Genomic DNA, 8,738 nt, shown 5'->3' with positions numbered 1-8,738 from the left:
CATTTGGGCGGACAAGCGGGTATTCCGTTTCATACTCCCTGAACAAGGTTCAGTATGCTGAATGTTCAGACTGCTGAATTCTTTGCGATACTCCAAGCTTTATCCTACATTACAACCGAATCTTTCAAGAAATACCTAATCTTTACTGATTCCCGAAATGTCCTCAAATGTTTCCTGAAACAGAAATTCAACCATCCCCTGGTCACCAATTTTCAGTCATCACTGTCAGTCATCCGTACTTTCCATCTGAATGCTTATAGGACAAGTTTACTTTCTCACGTTGACTTACCGGCAAATGAGCGCGCGGATAGTGCAGCTAAATCAGCAGCTCTTCTCCCCTCCCTGTCACAAATGTTTGTATCTATATTGACCTTATCCCGTTCGTTTCCTGTTTCACCAAGAACGAGGTACAACGTCGTTGGGCCGAGGAGGCTAACCGCAACAAGCTCTTTAAATTAAAACCATTTTTTTCTCCTGTCTTCACGTTCCGTCTCTTAGCTCTGAATCGAATGAGATTGGGCCACTGTCGTTTCTTGTACGGCCACTTTATTATTACTTCAAAACCGCCTGCTCATTGTCAGTTTTGTCACCAGGCCCTTACTTTAGCTTACCATTTACTAGACGACTGTCAATTATCTTCCAAGAGCCTAGCCTATGCGGAGATAAGTGTCGCTGATCCAATAACCACTTCGGTATGGATACTGGTAGCACACACCAGCTGGGGATATAGTCTCTACTTCATCATGGTTTTTTTGTTGACTGGTACTTGTGTCCATATTTTATATTGTATATAAATACTATTTATATTTCCCCCCTGTGTGTTATTAATTTTATTTTATTTTATAATTTATTCTTTTATATATGCACTTTATGTCTATCAACTAAAATAATTCACCTATAATATCCCACCATACTATTGTATAGTCGCCAAATAATCTGTCAAAGTGAGACAAATAAACAAAAATATAAAAACACCTCATAAACAATATATACAATTAGCACAATAGATATTTAATATTGTTGAACCACTATGTATAATACAAACAAAACAGCCGAAAATTAGCCGTTGACAATGCGCAAGCACTAGGTCTCTATCTCTTTCTTTTCCATACATCTAGAACATTATAAGCTTGACGTTAACATACTATGTAAAAGTTAGTATTAAAAAAAATCATAACCAAATATTAACCAGTGTTTTTGCTCCAGTGCAAGAATAATAAAATGAGTCATGTTTAAATTTAGTGAAGTAAATGATACATAAACGACCCCTAAACTCTTTACACCACTATTAATATGTCCGAACACAAATCAATAGTCAGCAACGCTAGAGGATTCGTACTATGTGGTTCCGGGTATAAAACAGCAGCACGACGATGTCTCTCTTACTTTTCTCTTTGCCATTTAACTTTGGCCTAACCTAATATCCTGTCCATTCTCCCATCAACTACATGTGTAGTTGTGTAACTTTACCAACACCATTAAGGAAGCTTAAATCGGTCAATATTTTTTGTTGCGGTGCAAATTCTACGAAATAGTAGTGAAGGAAAACAGTATGGCAAACAAATAAGACAATACATAACAGGTCAATTGAAAAGTCCCATCCTACCATAGTAAAACAAATTTTTTTGGCAAAAATAGTTTTTCTTATTCAACATAATTCCCTTCAAGGGTGATACATTGATTATAGCGACCCTCCAACATTGAAACTTCTTTGCTACAACATCTTTGCTTCAAAATAGGCCTCAGTTTCCGCGATCATCTCTTCATTCGACGAAAATTTCTTCCCAGCGAGCATTCTTTTGAGATCTATGAACAGGAAATAGTGGTTGGGGGCCAGATCTGGAGAATACGGTGGATGAGGAAGCAATTCGAAGTCCAATTCATAGATGTTTACCATCTTTTTCACAGATTTGTGATACGGTGCGGCATACAGTCTTGGTGAAGCGGCACTTTCTTTTTCTTCAAATGCGGATGTTTTCAAACTCCAAACGGTTCAATAACGCTATGTAATGATCGCTGTTGATGGTCCTTTTGTTGAAGTTTCTTCATTTAAAATGCTATAATTCACAAACTAATGATCCGACAGCTGTCAAATTTATACACGCATCTTTAAAGGCTAACAAAAAAATATGGATATAATTCTAGTAGCGCTATCTGTATATCAGGCCGGGGACTTTTCAGTTCACCTCTTATAATAAGCGAGCACCGGCTTGAGGGGCGTAGTGGTAAAGGCGACAGGACGGCCAACCTATTGGTGTGATAGTCGCGGGTTCGAATGCTGTTGGGGCATGGTTTTAAATTTATGTTTGTGATTTTTTAAAATTTGCAATTGTCGTAGGCAAGAGTGCAAAATCCGACAAGGAAAATGATTCCAGTCACGCTAGTAAGCAGGTAAGACCGGATATCTTCTGGAATGATTTCTAAGTTGGTCACTCGCCAATCGGTAGGCTTAATGCCGAGGACCGTGGTTCGGAGCCCATGTTAAACTGTACTTCCAGTCCAGATAAGCCCTCGTTGGTAAAGGAAGACTTTAAAATATAGAAAAAAAAACATACCAATAAGCGAACATTCCTACATATCCGAAACGATTACTTACTAATTAATTATTAATTACTAACTAGTCCTATTTTGAAATTGTCAAGTAAACTTTTAGTACCCTATTAATTTTTAGTTAGTAACTGATTTTCTGGTTAATGCTTGACGCTACTTCATGAAATTTTACACATATTAAGTGAAGAAATGTTCACGCAACATTAATTTGTATTAACTAATTTATATTATGTATTTGATATCAGAGAACATTTAATTTGGCAGAGCAATTGGGCACCAATGAAAATGCATTTCCTTTGTTCTTTTTTCGTGGTAAACCTACCGCAACAATAAATAGACGCTTAATTTATTAAAGTTTTCCCAGCGTTATGTAATCCACATTAAATATTACTTAACACCGGTTAGAATGGTGTAAATCAAATAAAAATCGGCCGTAAACGGCGATATTTTCCGGTATTGCTAATGCCAAAACTCATTAGTAATAAAAGCCCCGGGTTCGGCGGGATCTCTGCGGTTGAGGTGGCGGCTTATCGGTCGGCGGCGCTCCGAACGGCCGAACGTTGGTGGCGAAAAGCGATGGGGCGGCCGCGGGGGGACCCGAAGCGGCGGTGGTGGCGGCGGCGACGGCGGCCGTAGCCTCATTATACCGCGTCCCCAAGTTGTCGATAAATAATAATAGCTTTCGTATCGACTTTCTAGGGACATTAATCATTTTACGGCTTTCGAGGAGATAATGTCGAGAAATTTTATTTGCTGTAACAAGGTGATAGCGGATAATTTTCTGCTGGCTGATTTCGAAGTGAACCGATAAGGTTTCGTTTTTTAAGAAAATGTTTAATTCTGGCTATTATGTGCAAGATTGACCAAAAATTCGGCTAAAATTTTTAATATTAGTAAACTTTTAGAACCCTATTAGTTTTTAGTTAGTAACCAATTTTCTGGTTACTAATTGACGCCACTTCAGGAAATGTTACACATATTAAGAAATATTCAAGCAACATTAATTTGTATTAACTAATTTATATTATTAGATGCCTGCAGGTATTTTGATCCGCAATATATTTTGGTGAACTTATGGAATGTTCATTCAAACCACCCAATCGTATTAGCGCGCATTTAAAATTTCATTAATTGAAACGTCAATTTTCCTTTCAAATCGACTTTTATTGTAGAAATAACTGTTATTATGTGTAAAGAATTTTCATACCCTTATTTTAAATAAAAGTTTTCATCTAGCATCTAGCTATATATATATATATATATATATATATATATACATATATATATATATATATATATCTATATACATATATATATATATATATATATATATATATATATATATATATATATATATATCTATATATATATATCTATATATATATATATATATCTATTTATATATATATATATGTATATAGATATATATATATATATATATATATATATATATATATATATATATATATATATATATATATATATGTATATATATATAGACGAGGCTTGGGCAGTTGATGGTGGTACGTTTGAATTGAACGCTGGTCAGTGGCCGAATGAATTAAAGTACCCATCAATAATCCTCCAGATAAACGTCTCGGGGTTGCTAGGTATTCGTTTCGTGTATTAGTTGGAGCTGCTCGCACCCCGCCCTTGTTCAGCATCTGGAATTATATTTCTGGGTATTTTATAGACCGTTGTTCCATGATGTAAAAGTCGACATGTCTCAACATCGCTATACTATGTTTAAACCCATTTTATATTTGGCGCAGTTGGTTATATTCGGGAGACACCCTTGTTCAGTTAACCGGAATCAAATCGAACATCAAGAGAAGAAAACAGCTTGACGTTGCATTAGCAATCGTTTCGCAGTTTCGCGGTGCATTCTTTGGTGTAAGTGGAGTTTGTGCAAAATTATCGTAACTGAAACTGTAGGTCACAAAAGGTGGATTGAAGATGGTCAAAGACCCCATGCCATAAAACTATTCCAAGTAAGAAACAGTTAAGCTTTGTAAAGCACCCCTATTCAGTAGATTCCAGACGTATGTATCACTTTTCAAGGTGAAAGGCCACCAAAGGTGAACTAAAGTTGTTGTAAATTAACATAATCTACTGGAATTTAGACAGAATCTTGCAGTTCAGGGTGAACGGTCAGCAAAACGGATTGTAGTAGTGCAGTTTCTTAGTCGTGCACTACTGGAATATGGAATCACTAAAACTTGGAAAATTATTCCATAGAGGGAGACCATGTAAATTTTGCTAGAAACAGTGCTATTTCGAAGAAGAACTTTGAAAGCTAAACTGGCGGGCGAAGGTATAGATGATACTTAAACATAATTTTATAAGATTAGAAGGTAGGCATGATTTCCACCTGTTTTTAGATTCTGTGTCGCTTTTTATCGCCATTCAAATAGTAGTTTCTCATTTCTATTTCAAAAAATAATTTCTAAAGTGAATTAACTGTTTTTCTGGTTACAATAATACATTGATTTTACAGAAAACACTTTAATACAAATTATTCGTTGATAATTAAATCAGTTTATATTCACTTTATCAAAGAGGTTGATTTATAAGAAAATTATAAAAACAATTTGAACCTATGGAGTGCAATTATGGGGTTGCACTAAAACTTCAAATCATGTTAAAACATCAATATACGCAACGCTGTCAAAACAAGGTTCTTCGATTGATTACCAATTCTTATCGCTATATAGCCAATGAAGAACTGCAGGATGACCTGGAAATCAAATGGATTTGCGAAGTTATCCCAGATTTCGCCTTGAAACACGAAAGAAGATTACTAAATCATACTAACGTGGAAGCAATACAACTGCTAGACAGCGCGCAGGATGTCAGGAGATTGAAGCGAACCAAACCATACGAACTTGTGTGAACATTTAGTGTGTATTATTAGTGTAAACTATAGCTATAAGTTATTATAATTTTATTATTGAGGAATACATACCGATGTATTTTCCTGCACTCGTGCTTGTGAATTAATCCGACTACAAATGATATGTAGTAATAAATGAATTTATAATTAAGATTGTACTAAGCGTATCTAATAAAGATACATAAAAAATCACTTTATTTATACATATAAATCGATAACTTTTTTAACTAAATTTAATTATTAACGTTAACATTTTATTGTTAATATAATATGTAAGATAAGTAGAAAGCCTGAGGATAAGAACAAAAAGCAAGCGTTAATATTAATTTGCCTTTTTTTGGTCATCAGGTCTAATCGTTTTTAATTTCCAACGAGTTGGAAGTAAAATTTCCCTTCCTTTAATATGTTAAAAGCCGATGGAAAAGCCCTTTTATCACCTTATTATTGTCAAGAGGTTCCTCCGCTTTTATCTCACGATGGTATCGGCACCGCTAAAAAATGATTAATATCCCCGACACGTCGATATTCGGAAGTGATTATTATTATTTATTGGAAAATGTAGAGGTTTTGTGTAATAAACTGAAGATTAAAATGGGGCCGTAGTGTATTTTGGGTAGTGGAACAGCCTCGATCGGGATATTATTAAGATTGACGCGATATCAATTTGTATACAGCTGTGAAAATTATACATACACAATGTTGTACAAGACTAATACAAGAGCATGCAAATTTATCTTGATCCATAAAGGATGGAGAAAATAATGTGAACACCTGATATATTCAGAATATTTTTTTATTAACAGGGTATCGAGCTATCATTTGCTTTTTAAACAGTTACAATTCTTCGTGGAATAGATTCGTTCAGTGTCCCCTTCTTGTACCAAAACATCCGTCAGTTACTTCAGTTATGCTGGAGGTGGAAATATATTGTTCACTCTCGGGTATAAAATTCATATAAAGGTTCAATTGTTAATAACTGAACTAAAGGTCTGGCGATTGTGCTAGCCAGGGAGTATGTTCCCCAAACCAGGACAGAATCTTTGTGGCTGTGTGTACGGGTGCATTTTTGTCTTGGAGTACATCAGTGTTCGGTAGCAATAGGTACTGATAGCGAGAACTTCATCAGTATGAGGGTGGCGGGATATTCATTCACAGTAATCCAGTTAGTGAAGTGAATGGAAGGACCAGTTCAATACCACGATATCGCCGCCCTAATTATAACGTAACCTCCCCCATGCTTGAGTATAGGAAGTAGGCAGTCCAGATCGTAGATTTCTTTTGACGTTCTCCATATACGAGGGTGACTATTTATATTTCGGGAACGGGAAAAAAAAACAAATAGTTAAGCTGCGAATATATTCTTATTGTTTTTTAAAGCACTCGTCACACACTTCTGCGTACGATTAAACCAATTTTCAAAGCATTTATTCCATTCCAAATCCGAATCTTCAAAACATGATTTTTGAACGTTTCAATAGCTTCTTGGGGCGATGAAAATCGTTGACCACGCAGTTTATTCTTCACGGATGGGAACAAAAGGAACTCATTGGGTGCCAAATCAGGGCCGTACGGCGGATGACCTATCAATTCGATGTTTTGAGCGCTCAAATAGTCTCTTGTTTGAGCCGATGTATGAGAACTCGCTTTGTCATGATGAAGAACAATCCGGCGTCTCTTGTTTGTTTTCCTTATTTTACCGAAGACTTCTGGCAAACAAATGGTTGTGTACCAATCAGAATTTACTGTTCTACGATCCTCTAGAGGAAGTGTTGCAATATGACCAGTTTTTCCGAAGAAGCAGGCCACCATTTTCTTTGAAGTGCTTTGTGCGCGAATAACTTTTGTTGGATTTGGTTAATCTTGGAACACCCATACAGTTGACTGCTGCTTACTTTCGGGATCATACAAATATATCCATAATTCGTCACCTGTCAGGATTTTATAAACGTCTTTCGAAGCACCGCGATGGAATTTCTTAAGCATTTCTTTGCACCGACTCGTCTTTGTCGACGAATCGACAAGAGTCATTTTTTGAGCGATTGTCAAATTGTGTGGGATCCAACGCGAACATAACTTTTGCACAGCTAAGTGTTCATATAAAATCGCATATATGCTGGTGTAACTAATGCTTAGGGATGCATCAATCTCACGATTGATGATATGATGATCTTGCTTAATCATATCGTTCACAGCACACAGCCGATTTTAGACAACCTTCCCAAAACTCGTCGGACAGCAAATTACGACCACGCTTGAATTCACTGAACCAGCGATACACAGTGGTTTTTGATGGAGTCAAATTAAGTTGATTGATGCACTCTTGTTGTGGTAATCCACGTCGAAAGTCGTCAAAAATCATCGCACGAAAATGTTCACGATTGAGTTCCATTTTTTGCCGAGACGAAACTTTCAACCAAATATAAAATAAACAAATAGTGTCCGTGCGTCAAAATGTTCTTAGTACGTATATTGTCAAAAATGTCAAACTTTGGATGGAACCGTCAGATGGACTCACATGACAACAGTGTTGCCAATTCATGATATATAAATAGCGATCCTCGTATAAATCTAACCTTTTGTAGAAAACAATGTAAACGATGATTCGTTGGATCATACCATATTTTTCAAATCATCAAAAGTCGAGGTTTTTGACAGTTGCACCGCTTCTTTCGCATGTTTGTGTTGGTGTCTATTAGAAGGGTTTCATATTCACATTTGGATTTGTGTACAGTTTTTGTCGAAAGAGTATTATTTAAGTGAATGTTAAGTTTTTCTGACACTTTTGGCGTGGTAATTTTATGTTGCCTGACCACAAACTCTTTTAATGTTTGTCCCTCTATGTCAGTTAATTTTCACCCACTATTTCTTTTCGCCGATCATGTTTTACCACGGAAAGTGTCGCTTGTGAAATGTTCAACAATTTTCGGCACAGATGCTTTCGAAGTCTGATAAGTTCATATAATTCTCGGCTAGCTAGTTTTAACAGTCGCAAAACAAACATAATATACATTCAAATGTAATCTACAAGACTTGGCGTGTAAACAGAGCAGTGTAAGCATCTACTGCGATTGGTGATGATGAAAATGTATACTTTATAAGTAACAAAGTTATGTTTTCAATTATATGTTATTTCTTTCGTTATAGAAATATTACGGAAATATTAAGTGTATAATTTCTAGAGATTCGAACAAATTTATTTCAGGTAAACAGTTGATAATAATAAAGTTATCTTGAAACTATTGTCCATTACTTTCCATGAGTTGCGCTAACTCTCAGGTAAAAAATGAGCATAAGG

Source organism: Rhynchophorus ferrugineus, unplaced genomic scaffold (genome assembly GCF_030347505.1).
Source record: "Rhynchophorus ferrugineus isolate W39M unplaced genomic scaffold, kcgeb_rfMv2 rfM2, whole genome shotgun sequence".
In the NCBI taxonomy this organism is placed as follows: Eukaryota; Metazoa; Arthropoda; class Insecta; order Coleoptera; family Curculionidae; genus Rhynchophorus; species Rhynchophorus ferrugineus.
This window is presented reverse-complemented; position numbering follows the sequence as displayed.